The sequence below is a fragment of the Triticum urartu genome, chromosome 1, assembly GCF_003073215.2.
Source record: "Triticum urartu cultivar G1812 chromosome 1, Tu2.1, whole genome shotgun sequence".
Lineage (NCBI taxonomy): Eukaryota > Viridiplantae > Streptophyta > Magnoliopsida > Poales > Poaceae > Triticum > Triticum urartu.
In genome coordinates this window covers 385,061,688-385,076,854 of record NC_053022.1, presented here as the reverse complement: position 1 = coordinate 385,076,854, position 15,167 = coordinate 385,061,688, and positions in this window count along the sequence as shown.

Here is a 15,167-nt window from a genome sequence, read left to right as displayed (position 1 = left end):
TATAGGTTAAGTTTTCAACGGGGATAAACATATGAAGTGTAAATACTGATATTGAGGAATTTGATTGCAAGATATAGAAGAACTACCCCTGAAGATGTGCATAGTGAGGAATTTGCTTTTGAAGCAATGCACACTTGAAGAGTTGAATCATGGAGATCTCCCCCTATATCTTGTAATTCATACACGCATTTAACATATAATATGAAGAATTTGAAATGCATGATGAAATATGGTGCCTGATGAAATTCAGCATGCGTGCAATAATATTAACGAGGAATAAGCATGCAGAATAGTGCATCAAGAGTATCAGAGCACAGTACATCAAAAGTATCAGAGCACCATCGGGTTTAAGATTACAACTCGATCCAATAAAGTTTCAGAAGAACGAGAGTTGTAACTTAGCAAAAAAACGCCCATATAATAGACCCGCTTGAAGACTAACTCATATTTCTCCCCTTTGTCATCGAATGACCAAAAGAATCGAAAATGAGGACTAACGCCCCTGAAGATAATCATGTTGATGAAGGAGCGCCAGCGTTGTTGGGGTCGTTTGTTGATGTAGGGCCTGCCTCAGTGTCGTCCAAATCTTCATGTTCATCAGTGTCGTGCGATGAAGAATATGAGCTGGCCACCAGAGAAGGAACCTCAACCTTCTTGAATTTCTTCGGTGGAGGTGCAGACCAGTCAAAATCTTCATTAAGACCCATGTTCTTCAGATCTTCTTCACCATACAGATGTGACAGGATTGCCCAGGTGCGACCGAAGACTTGATGGAGGTAGTAGTGGTTTTTCTTCACTGCATTGTGTGTGGCAGTCATGTTGTGAAGAAGTGAACCAAACTGACGCTTAACCCATTTGTGATTTCGATCCACCTTCTGGTGAAGACTGAGCAGAAGTTCACGGTCAGTCATCACGCGCGGAGCAGTGGCTTGAGGAGTGGACTTAGGTGCATTGGCAGAGTCATGTGTGGCAGAGTCATCATTGGTGGAATAAGATGCAGCTTTGCGAAACTGACCATCCAATGGACGAATGGCTTCATCTATTACAGCTGGTGCCTTGCCCTTTCCATCAACTGAGGAATATGTCTGCTTGAGGACTTCAATTGGGGGCAAGTAGCTGAGATGATTCTGGAAATCAGCTTTGTAGTTGAGTGAAGACCTTGTCCTGAGGAATCTGATGATCCAAGGTGCATAAGGCTTCAGTTCAAACAGAGACAGTGCAACATTGGCCATAGTCCTCATGAAGAAATCGTGATAATTGACAGGAATGCCATGAACGATGTTGAATACCAGATTCTTCATGATGCCAACAATTTCCTCATAAGATGAGTCGTGGCCTTTGATATGAATGATTCTCCTCGTAAGAATACGATAGACAGTTCTGGGCACGTACAACAATTCCTTCACGAGGAATTTGGTTCTTGGTGCTTGACCTGGCTTCAAAGGTTTCATCAGCACCTGCATGTAATGATGTGTGAGCTCAGGTTCACTATAGATGCAGCGAGCTTCTTCAAGGGGAGGACTAAGTGGTAGAGCACGAAGCAATTCAGAGGCTGGTGCAGTGTAGTGAGTGTTTTCAGACATCCAATCCAGCACCCATGAATTCACATCTTCAGCATCTCCGGTGATGTGCAGCGTTGCATAGAATTGAAGAATCGGTTCTTCATTCCAATCGCAGATGTCAGAGCAAAAGTTGAGCAGCCCAGCGTCGTGAAGAACACTGAGGACTGGTGCGAAGCACGACAGAGATTCCATATCCACGTGAGGAATATGCTCATGGTAGAAAATCTTCTCCTTGTTGAACAGCACTGAGGAATAGAAATTGGCTTGACTAGCAGTCCAGAAACGCCTCTTCCTAATGCGAGTAGAGTCATATGGGTTGTAATCTTCGAAGAATACGTGCTCGTCGAAGAAATCATCAGCCTTGAACTTTTGCTTGCGTGAGAATGGATCCTTTGGCTTCGGCAGAGGAGTGTCTGTGAGTTGCATCACGGCCTCAGGAATCTCAATCGTAGGTTCTTCAGGCTGAGGAATTTCTGGTTCCTCCTCAGTGGCAGTCTGCGTAGTTGCTTGTTTAGCAGCAGCAGTTTCATCAGTGCTAGTGGCTGGAATTTCCTCATGGACAGATGCAGTGGGATGAGTTTCTTCAGAGCCCATGTGAACAGTTTGTGTGGGGGACTGAGGAATTTGCTGTAGAGGAGTGAACATTGGAGATTTTGGATGCTGACTTTCCCAGAATTCATCACTGATTACGGGTGTGGAGCAGCCAATGTCCACATCATCATCTTCCATTTCTTCAACGCCAGCCTCTTCAGCTGTGAACTGAGGCACAGGCGAGGAGATGATAGGTGTTGAAGGGATTGCATCCACTTCAGTTTCTTCATCCAACGGTTCAGATGAAGCAGCAGAATGAGTTGCTTCATCAGATCCGCTGGGGATCACATATTCTTCATCAAAAGGAACAAGGTCCTTTGATGGACTGGTTGAGATGGGAACAACATCAATCGGATATGCAAATGAACTTGTCATAGGCTTCATTTTCTTCGGAGCTGAAGAATCTGAAGCAGCTGATGCTTTCCTTTTCTTCACTGCAGCACGCTCTGCAGCCTTGGTCTTCTTCACATCCGATGCAGATGGAAGGATTGGAGTTGAAGTTGGTGCAGGAGCAGCTGAGGAATCTGGTTGATTTTCTTTAGGCACAACTGATGCAGTTGCCCTGAGTTCTTCAGTTTCTTCAGGCACACCACTAGTGGGTGCCCTGGCAATTTCTTCAGCGGCTGGAATGCAGTCATCAGCCCTAGAACTCACATTATCTTCAGCAGCCTGATTGTCATCAGCGGTGCTAGCATTTTCTTCAGTAGGCTGAGTAGATGCTTCAGCCTGAGGAATTTCCTGTTGCGTTGGGGCTGCAACATTGGAAGTGAAGTTATCCGCAAGTTTCACAAAACGAACCTTGGCTCCAAGCCAATCAGCACGATATGCTTCAAAGTCATCACTGAGTTTCTTAATCTCAGTCTGAGTAGTGACAAGTTCTTCAGTTGTCATAGAGACAACGTTTTTCTTCAAATAGCGCTCTTTCTTGTACCGTGCTTTCTTGATCTGCCTGGCCTTCTCAAATTTTCACTTTTCTTCTTGAATGAAGTGGGTCAGCATGTGACTTTGGCCAGGAGTCAGCTTGAAGTCAGGCAAGGGAGTGTTGGGTCCTTGTGCCAATCATCAATGTAGTCGAGGATCAGCTTGGGATCCAAAAGCAGTGGCACCTCTGATCCTTTGGCTCTAGCGGCCCTGACTTTCCTGTCTCTGATGATTTCTGCAAGTTCATCATCATCAACTTCGTCTTCATCAGACGACACTTGGAAAGCGACTTGCTTCTTTTGAGGACTTGGGCGTGGACCTCGTCCAGCAGTGGCCTTTGTCTTGAGCAGTGAGGGGCCAGCTGAGGAACTTGGTGCAGCTGAGGAACTAGCTGAGACACCTGAGGCAATGGAGATGTCGGCAGTCCTTTGGCACGAAGTGAGATGCACAGGTGCTGAGGATTTGGTCGGAACAGCTGAAGGCTTTGGCGGAGGAGCTGAGGACTTTGGAGGAACAGGAGCAGCATGAGGAATTGGCCGTGAGGGCTTTGATGATTCTGGCCATGAGGGCATTGCTGATGAAGCAATTGGCTTGCGCGCAGGATTCTTTGACATAGCCTTCTTTGGCTTGACAGCAAAGGCCTCAGCAGAGGCAGCAGCAGCGGCAGAGTCTTCATTGAATTTCTTCACTGCTTCTTTGGCTTGCTTAGCCAACTTGCCTTGGCGCTTGGCCCATTCATCAGGATAGTCCTCACCTCGCTTGAGGCTGGTGGGATCAGCAATTTGGCCACGTGCCAATGGAGCTCTTGGGCATGGAGGATTGAGTGCGAATTTCTTCATATACTTAGGAGTGACATAGATGTACTCCCCCCATTCTCTTGCCCATCTCCTCTCTATCTTCTGAATGCGCACTTTGCGTTCATTCTTGGTTTCCTCAGTAGGTGTCCGATACCCAGCATATATGTCATCAGGGATTTCAAACGCTGTATTTACCTCAGGCCTCTTTCCTCCCTTCTGTGGCCTTTTACCATCAGCCATTTTCTTCAGTTGAGGAATTTGAACAATCGAATTCTCTAAAGAAGTATGCAACTTTTCTTCGAGGAACGCTGCAAATGAGTTAAGTTGATGAGAACCCAGTGATTCAGCAGCTGACATGTGTACCTGTGAACAGAGTATAGTTGCGAGGAATTTGGAGAGGTCATATGTGTTCTCAGAAGGTTTTTCAAAATGAACAAGTTTGAGGAATTTGACCAGATGAGTCTTGAAGATTTTCACTAAGCGTTCTTTGTCTTAGGTTCCAGAGTTGTATAGATCGAAGATCCACACAATTGAGGAATCTTGAAGAAAAATGATTCTTAGAGAAACGAATCAAGAACAGATGACTTTGTGAGGTGTTCAGTGTGTGAAGATATGAAGAAAAACACTTTTGAAGATTTTGTAGATAATTATTCGAATCAATGAGGGCAGTAAAAGTAACTTTTATTTACCCTGGAAGAAGAACACGACGAACTGGAGTGAGGAGATGTGAAGTTCGTCTGTGCAGATCTTCCACGCCCTAACTTGGCGGAGGAAGACGGCTACGGCGGCGGTGGAGTGAAGATGTCCGCGGTCGGCGCGAGGACGTCGGCGATGAGGTCGAGGTAGTGAAGCTCTTCCTCGCCGGCAGCGATGAAGTAGCGGCGGCGCTAGGGTTTGAGAAGCTCGAGCTGGAGAGAGAGGTCGAGCGGAGTAAAAGAAGTGAGGAAGGGAAGGAGGGGTATTTATAGCCACAGTGAAAAACTGCTCGCCCGAAGAAATTGAACGAACGTGCCCCTGACCCTTCTCATTCACATGACATGTGTCACCCACGTAGTGAGAGGTGGAGATCATGTTAGATCGTGGGTGAGTGGATAAGTGTATCGAGGGATGCGGAACGGTTTGAGCGGCAAAACCGAAAATTTCGATAAGATAGGTTTTAAAGTTCCGTTCGCAATTTCTTCATCTGACAAGGACATAGTGAAGATTTTGAACGAGTTTCAAATAGAACGCATATGAAGAATTTGTGAACAGATTGGGTTGAGTATAGCATAGAAGGGAAGGGTCCGATCACATTCACTTAGCAGAAAACCAACTTGAAGAAATAGCAATAAGTGAATGTTGTAGAGGACATAAACTCATATATATATATATATATAGCCAATGAAGAAAAACGACGGAACCAGTGAAGACTATGCAAAGTTGAAGAATATGAATAATTTGAGGAATTTCAACTTTTGGTGGTGGCGTGACCCACCGTATAAGAATGATGATTTCAGACATCGCGTACAATTATCATAGGGTTCTGAGAATCAAATTCTTCATTAATTTCTTCACACTAAGAGTGTTATTCTTCATTGATTGAAGTAAAACGTTTCTTCATGTGTTGCACATCGAAGTCATCAATTTTGCATAAGTGTTAGGATGAGTGTCCTTTTCACAGAACATTCAAAGATTCTGGGTATTTAGCTCACACCGCAACTTGTTAAATCTCTTCTCATCCAAGGGCTTTGTGAAGATATCGGCTAGCTGTTCTTCAGTCTTCACATGCTCAATAGAAATGTCGCCCTTCAACACATGATTATGAAGAAAATGATGACGAATCTGAATGTGCTTTGTCTTCGAGTGCTGAACTGGGTTGTGAGCAATCTTGATGGCACTCTCATTGTCACAGAAGAGAGGTACATTCTTCATATTGACGCCGTAGTCCTTGGGAGTTTGCTTCATCCATAGTAATGGGCACAGCAAGAACCAGCGGCAATGTACTCAGCTTCAGTAGTAGATAGTGATACACAGTTCTGTTTCTTCGAGGACCAACAGACCAAAGATTGTCCGAGGAAATGACATGTACCAGATGTTGACTTGTGATCCACACGATCACCAACATAGTCAGAGTCAGAATATCCAACAAGATCAAAAGCCGAGCCCTTGGGGTACCATAATCCAAGTGTTGGTGTGTGAGCTAGATATCGAAGAATATGCTTCACATCCTTATGGTGTGATTCCTTCGGTGCAGCTTGAAATCGGGCACACATGCAAACACTAAGCATTATATCTGGCCTAGATGCACATAAGTATAATAAGGAACCTATCATGGAGTGGTATACCTTATGATTGAAGTCAATACCATTTTCATCAGTGCACAGATGGCCATTTGTGGGCATAGGAATTTTGACGCCTTTGCAATCTTGCATGCCGAATTTCCTCAGTACATCCTTGAGGTATTTCTCCTGAGATATGAATATGCCATTGTGTTGTTGACGAATTTGAAGACCTAAGAAGAATTTCAACTCTCCCATCCTAGACATTTGATATTCTTCACTCATCATATAGGCAAATTCATCACTATAACGTTGGTCAGTACAACCAAAGATAATATCATCAACATATACTTGGCACACAAACAATTCACCATCATAAGATTTAGTGAAAAGAGTAGGGTCGAGTGAACCGGGTTTGAAGCCTTTCTTCATGAAGAGTTCCTTCAAAGTATCATACCAAGCCCGTGGGGCCTGCTTGAGGCCATAGAGGGCCTTGTTGAGTCTGAAGACTTTGTCAGGATTCTTTGGATCTTCAAAACCTGGGGGTTGAGCAACATATACTTCTTCCTCAAGCTTACCATTGAGGAATGCACTTTTCACATCCATTTGATATAGAGTGATATCATGATGGTTAGCATAAGCAAGTAATATGCGAATAGCCTCAAGTCTAGCAACAGGTGAAAAAGTTTCATCGAAATCAATTCCTTCAACCTGTGTGTAGCCTTGAGCTACAAGCCGTGCCTTATTCCTCACCACAAGGCCATTTTCATCTTGCTTGTTGCGGTAGATCCACTTTGTGCCGATGATATTGTGCTTGCGAGGATTTGGATGTTGGACCAGTTCCTAGACATTGTTGAGCTCGAACTGATGTAATTCTTCTTGCATGGCCTGAATCCACTCAGGCTCTAAAAATGCTTCATCTACCTTAGTGGGCTCTGTAATAGAGACAAAAGCATACTGCCCACAAAAGTTAGACAAATGTGAAGCTTTTGAGCATGTGAGAGGACCTGGCACTTTGATGTCATTGATGATCTTTTCAACTTGCACTTCTTTTGCAATGCGAGGATGAGCTAGTTGTCATTGAAGAGTTTGATCAGCATTTTCTTCAGCACCATTTTCTTCAGCATTTTCTTCAGGTGCATTAGCTCGACGTTCTTCATGTTCTGGAATGAATTCTTCAGCAGATTCTTCAGTAGGAATGACATCCTAAGTAGCCTTGAACTTGATAGTTTCCTCAGGTGCTGGTTCATCTATCACAGTAGGTAGGTGCTCTCTTTGCGAGCCATTAGTTTCAACAAACCGCACATCTACAGTTTCAACAACTTTGTGAAGAACGTTGTTGAAGACTCTGTAGGTGTGCGAGTCCTTTCCGTAACCAAGCATAAAACCTTCATGTGCTTTCGGTGCAAATTTTGAGTTGTGATGAGGATCTCTAATCCAACATTTAGCACCGAAGACTTTGAAATAACTTACATTGGGTTTCTTATTAGTGAGGAGTTCATAGGCAGTCTTTCTGAAGAATTTGTGAAGATATACTCTGTTGATGATGTGGCACGCAGTATCAATTGCCTCAGTCCAGAAACGACGAGGCGTTTTGTATTCATCAAGCATAGTGCGAGCCATATCAGCAAGAGTCCTGTTCTTGTGCTCCACGACGCCGTTCTGCATAGGAGTGTAAGGAGCAGATAACTCATGAGTGATACCAAGTTCATCAAGATAGTCATCGAGACCAGAATTGTTGAACTCAGTGCCATTGTCACTTTTGATGTGCCTGATCTTCACACCAAAGTTGGTTGAAGCCCTCGAGGAAAATCGTTTGAAGACTTCCTGCACTTCATGTTTGTAAGTAACAAGGTGTACCCATGTGTAACGAGAATAATCATCAACAATAAGGAAGCCATATTGAGATGCTTCATTTGAGATAGCAGAATAATGATCAGGACCAAAGAGATGTTGGGGAATGTTGCAGAAAACAAAAATTTTCCTACGGTTTCACCAAGATCCATCTATGAGTTCATCTAGCAACGAGTGATCGGATTGCATCTACATACCTTTGTAGATCACGCGCGCAAGCGTTCAAAGAACGGGGATGAGGAACTCGTACTCGACGTGATCCAAATCACCGGAGATCCTAGCGCCGAACGGACGGCACCTCCGTGTTCAACACACGTACGGTCAGCATGACGTCTCCTCCTTCTTGATCCAGCAAGGGGGAGGAGAGGTTGATGAAGATCCAGCAGCACGACGGCGTGGTGGTGGATGCAGGGGTCACTGCAGCAGGGCTTCGCTGTTCTACTACGAGAGGGAGAGGTGTAGCAGGGGAGAGGGAGGCGCCAAGACTCAAGGGTGCGGCTGCCCCTCCCTCCCCCCCTTTATATAGGCCCCCTAGGGGGTGCACCGGCCCTAGGAGATGGGATCTCCTAGGGGGGGCAGCGGCCAAGGGGTGGAGTGCCCCCCAAGCCAGGTGGGGCGCCCCCACCCTAGGGTTCCCAACCCTAGGCGCATGGGATGGGCCAAGGGGGGCGCACCAGCCCACTATGGGCTGGTTCCCCTCCCCACTTTGTCCCATGGGGCCCTCCGGGATGGGTGGCCCCACCTGGTGGACCCCCGGGACCCTTCCGGTGGTCCCGGTACAATACCGGTGACCCCCGAAACTCTCCCGATGGCCGAAACTGCACTTCCTATATATAATTCTTCACCTCCGGACCATTCCGGAACTCCTCGTGACGTCCGGGATCTCATCCGGGACTCCGAACAACTTTCGGGTTACTGCATATTATATCTCTACAACCCTAGCGTCACCGAACCTTAAGTGTGTAGACCCTACGGGTTCGGGAGACATGTAGACATGACCGAGATGGCTCTCCGGTCAATAACCAACAGTGGGATCTGGATACCCATGTTGGCTCCCACATGCTCCTCGATGATCTCATCGGATGAACCACGATGTTGAGGATTCAAGCAACCCCGTATACAATTCCCTTTGTCAATCGGTACGTTACTTGCCCGAGATTCGATCGTCGGTATCCCAATACCTCGTTCAATCTCGTTACCGGCAAGTCACTTTACTCGTACCGTAATGCATGATCCCGTGACTAGACACTTGGTCACTTTGAGCTCATTGTGATGATGCATTACCGAGTGGGCCCAGAGATACCTCTCCGTCATACGGAGTGACAAATCCCAGTCTTGATCCGTGTCAACCCAACAGACACTTTCGAAGATACCCGTAGTATACCTTTACAGTCACCCAGTTACATTGTGACGTTTGGTACACCCAAAGCACTCCTACGGTATCCGGGAGTTACACGATCTCATGGTCTAAGGAAAAGATACTTGACATTGGAAAAACTCTAGCAAACAAACTATATGATCTTGTGCTATGTTTAGGATTGGGTCTTGTCCATCACATCATTCTCCTAATGATGTGATCTCGTTATCAATGACATCCAATGTCCATAGTCAGGAAACCATGACTATCTGTTGATCAACGAGCTAGTTAACTAGAGGCTTACTAGGGACATGTTGGTGTCTAAGTATTCACACATGTATTACGATTTCCGGATAACACAATTAAAGCATGAATAAAAGACAATTATCATGAACAAGGAAATATAATAATAATCCTTTTATTATTGCCTCTAGGGCATATTTCCAACAGTCTCCCACTTGCACTAGAGTCAATAATCTAGTTACATTGTGATGAATCGAACACCCATGGAATTCTGGTGTTGATCATGTTTTGCTCTAGGGAGAGGTTTAGTCAACGGATCTGCTACATTCAGGTCCGTATGTACTTTACAAATATCTATGTCTCCATCTTGAACATTTTCACGAATGGAGTTGAAGCGACACTTGATGTGCCTGGTCTTCTTGTGAAACCTGGGCTCCTTGGCAAGTGCAATAGCTCCAGTGTTGTCACAGAAGAGTTTGATCGGCCTCGACGCATTGGATATGACTCCTAGGTCGGTGATGAACTCCTTCACCCAAATTGCTTCATGCTCTGCCTCCGAGGCTGCCATGTACTCCGCTTCACATGTAGATCCCGCCACGACGCTCTGCTTGCAACTGCACCAGCTTACTGCCCCACCATTCAAAATATACACGTATCCGGTTTGTGACTTAGAGTCATCCAGATCTGTGTCGAAGCTAGCGTCGACGTAACCCTTTACGACGAGCTCTTCGTCACCTCCATAAACGAGAAACATTTCCTTAGTCCTTTTCAGGTACTTCAGGATATTCTTGACCGCTGTCCAGTGTTCCTTGCCGGGATTACTTTGGTACCTACCTACCAAACTTACGGCAAGGTTTACATCAGGTCTGGTACACAGCATGGCATACATAATAGAACCTATGGCTGAGGCATAGGGGATGACACTCATCTCTTCTATATCTTCTGCCGTGGTCGGACATTGAGCTAAGCTCAATTTCACACCTTGCAACACAGGCAAGAACCCCTTCTTAGACTGATCCATATTGAACTTCTTCAATATCTTATCAAGGTATGTGCTTTGTGAAAGACCTATGAGGCGTCTTGATCTATCTCTATAGATCTTGATGCCTAATATATAAGCAGCTTCTCCAAGGTCCTTCATTGAAAAACTCTTATTCAAGTAGGCCTTAATGCTGTCCAAAAGCTCTATATCATTTCCCATCAAAAGTATGTCATCTACATATAATATGAGAAATGCTACAGAGCTCCCACTCACTTTTTTGTAAACACAGGCTTCTCCATAAGTCTGCATAAACCCAAACACTTTGATCATCTCATCAAAGCGAATGTTCCAACTCCGAGATGCTTGCACCAGCCCATAAATCGAGCGTTGGAGCTTGCACACCTTGTCAGCATTCTTAGGATCGACAAAACCTTTCGGCTGCATCATATACGATTCTTCCTTAAGGAAACCATTAAGGAATGCCGTTTTGACGTCCATTTGCCATATCTCATAATCATAGAATGCGGCAATTGCTAACATGATTCGGACGGACTTCAAGGTTCGCTACGGGAGAGAAAGTCTCATCGTAGTCAACCCCGTGAACTTGCTGATAACCCTTAGCGACAAGTCGAGCTTTATAGATGGTAACATTACCATCCGCGTCCGTCTTCTTCTTAAAGATCCATTTGATTTTCTATGGCTCGCCGCTCAACGGGCAAGTCAGTCAAAGTCCATACTTTGTTTTCATACATGGATCCTATCTCGGATTTCATGGCTTCCAGCCATTTGTCGGAATCCGGGCCCGCCATCGCTTCTTCATAGTTCGAAGGTTCACCGTTGTCTAACAACATGATTTCCAAGACAGGGTTGCCGTACCACTCTGGTGCGGAACGTGTCCTTGTGGACCTACGAAGTTCAGTAGCAACTTGATCTAAAGTTTCATGATCATCATCATTAACTTCCTCTCTAGTCGGTGCAGGCACCTCAGGAACATTTTCTTGAGTTGCGCCATTTTCCGGTTCAAGAGGTAATACTTCATCAAGTTCTACTTTCCTCCCACTTACTTCTTTTGAGAGAAACTCCTTCTCTAGAAAGGATCCATTCTTGGCAACAAAGATCTTGCCTTCGGATCTGAGGTAGAAGGTATACCCAATAGTTTCTTTAGGGTATCCTATGAAGACGCATTTTTCCGACTTGGGTTCGAGCTTTTCAGGTTGAAGTTTCTTGACATAAGCATCGCATCCCCAAACTGTTAGAAACGACAGCTTAGGTTTCTTCCCAAACCATAACTCATACGGTGTCGTCTCAACGGATTTTGATGGAGCCCTATTTAAAGTGAATGCGGCAGTCTCTAAAGCATAGCCCCAAAAGGATAGCGGTAAATCGGTAAGAGACATCATAGATCGCACCATATCTAATAGAGTGCGGTTACGACGTTCAGACACACCATTACGCTAAGGTGTTCCAGGCGGCGTGAGTTGTGAAACTATTCCACATTTTCTTAAGTGTGTGCCAAATTCGTGACTCAAGTATTCTCCTCCATGATCTGATCGCAGGAACTTGATTTTCCTGTCACGTTGATTCTCAACCTCACTCTGAAATTCCTTGAACCTTTCAAAGGTCTCAGACTTGTGTTTCATTAAGTAGACATACCCATATCTACTCAAGTCATCAGTGAGGGTGAGAACATAACGATAGCCACTGCGAGCCTCAACACTCATTGGACCGCATACATCAGTATGTATGATTTCCAATATGTTGGTTGCTCGCTCCATTGTTCCTGAGAACGGAGTCTTGGTCATTTTACCCATGAGGCATGGTTCGCACGTGTCAAATGATTCGTAATCAAGAGACTCTAAAAGTCCATCTGCATGGAGCTTCTTCATGCGTTTGACACCTATGTGACCAAGGCGGCAGTGCCACAAGTATGTGGGACTATCATTATCAACCTTACATCTTTTGGTACTCACACTATGAATATGTGTAGCATTACGCTCGAGATTCATTAAGAATAAACCATTCACCATCGGAGCATGACCATAAAACATATCTCTCATATAAATAGAACAACCATTATTCTCGGATTTAAATGAGTAGCCATCTCGTATTAAACGAGATCCTGATACAATGTTCATGCTCAAACTTGGCACTAAATAACAATTATTGAGGTTCAAAACTAATCCCGTAGGTAAATGTAGAGGTAGCGTGCCGACGGCGATCACATCGACCTTGGAACCATTCCCGACGCGCATCGTCACCTCGTCCTTCGCCAGTCTCCGCTTATTCCGCAGCTCCTGCTTTGAGTTACAAATGTGAGCAACTGCACCGGTATCAAATATCCAGGAGCTACTACGAGTACCGGTAAGGTACACATCAATTACATGTATATCACATATACCTTTCGTTCTGCCGGCCTTCTTGTCCGCTAAGTATTTGGGGTAGTTCCGCTTCCAGTGACCACTTTCCTTACAATAAAAGCACTCAGTCTCGGGCTTGGGTCCATTCTTTGGCTTCTTCCCGGCAGCTTGCTTGTCGGGCGCGGCAACTCCCTTGCCGTCCTTCTTGAAGTTCTTCTTACCCTTGCCTTTCTTGAACTTAGTGGTTTTATTCACCATCAACACTTGATGTTCCTTTTTGACTTCTACCTCTGCTGATTTCAGCATTGCAAATACTTCAGGAATGGTCTTTTCCATCCCCTGCGTATTGAAGTTCATCACAAAGCTCTTGTAGCTCGGTGGAAGCGACTGAAGGATTTTGTCAATGACCGCGTCATCCAGGAGATTAACTCCCAGCCGAGTCAAGCGGTTATGTAACCCAGACATAGTGAGTATGTGCTCACTGACAGAACTGTTTTCCTCCATCTTACAGCTGAAGAACTTGTCGGAGACTTCATATCTCTCGACCCGGGCATGAGCTTGAAAAACCATTTTCAGCTCTTCGAACATCTCATATGCTCCATGTCTCTCAAAACGCTTTTGGAGCCCCGATTCTAAGCTGTAAAGCATGCCGCACTAAACGAGGGAGTAATCATCGGTACGTGTCTGCCAAGCGTTCATAACGTCTTGTTCTGCAGGGAGAATAGGTGCTTCACCTAGCGGTGCTTGTAGGACATAATCTTTCTTGGCAGCTATGAGGATGATCCTCAGGTTCCGGACCCAGTCCGTATAGTTGCTGCCATCGTCTTTCAGCTTGGTTTTCTCTAGGAACGCGTTGTAGTTGAGGACAACATTGGCCATTTGATCTACAATACATGTTGTAAAGATTTTAGACTAAGTTCATGATAATTAAGTTCATCTAAACAAATTATTCAATGAACTCCCACTTAGATAGACATCCCTCCAGTCATCTAAGTATAACATGATCCGAGTTAACTAGGCCGTGTCCGATCATCACGTGAGACGGACTAGTCAACATCGGTGAACATCTTCATGTTGATCGTATCTTCTATACGACTCATGCTCGACCTTTCGGTCTTCTGTGTTCCGAGGCCATGTCTGTACATGCTAGGCTCGTCAAGTCAACCTAAGTGTTTTCATGTGTAAATCTGTCTTACACCCGTTGTATGTGAACGTTGGAATCTATCACACCCGATCATCACGTGGTGCTTCGAAACAACGAACTGTCGCAACGGTGCACGGTTAGGGGGAACACTTTCTTGAAATTATTATGAGGGATCATCTTATTTACTACCGTCGTTCTAAGTAAACAAGATGCAAAAACATGATAAACATCACATGCAATCAAATAATAATAGTGACATGATATGGCCAATATCACATAGCTCCTTTGATCTCCATCTTGGGGCTCCATGATCATCTCGTCACCGGCATGACACCATGATCTCCATCATAATGATCTCCATCATCGTGTCTCCATGAAGTTGCTCGCCAACTATTACTTCTACTACTATGGCTAACACGTTTAGCAATAAAGTAAAGTAATTTACATGGCGTTTCTCAATGACACGCAGGTCATACAAAAAATAAAGACAACTCCTATGGCTCCTGCCGGTTGTCATACTCATCGACATGCAAGTCGTGATTCCTATTACAATAGCATGAACATCTCATACATCACATATATATCATTCATCATTCATCACAACTTTGGCCATATCACATCACAAAACACTTGCTGCAAAAACAAGTTAGACGTCCTCTAATTGTTGTTGCAAGTTTTACGTGGCTGCAAAAGGGTTCTAGCAAGAACGTTTTCTTACCTACATGAAAGCCACAACGTGATTTGTCAACTTCTATTTACCCTTCATAAGGACCCTTTTCATCGAATCCGCTCCAACTAAAGTGAGAGAGACAGACACCCGTCAGCCACCTTATGCAACTAGTGCATGTCAGTCGGTGGAACCGGTCTCACGTAAGTGTACGTGTAAGGTTGGTCCGGGCCGCTTCATCCCACGATACTGCTGAAGCAAAATAAGACTAGTAGCGGCAAGAAAGTTGACAACATCTACGCCCACAACAAATTGTGTTCTACTCGTGCAAAGAGAACTACGCATAGACCTAGCTCATGATGCCACTGTTGGGGAACGTTGCAGAAAACAAAAAAATTCTTACGGTTTCACCAAGATCCATCTATGAGTTCATC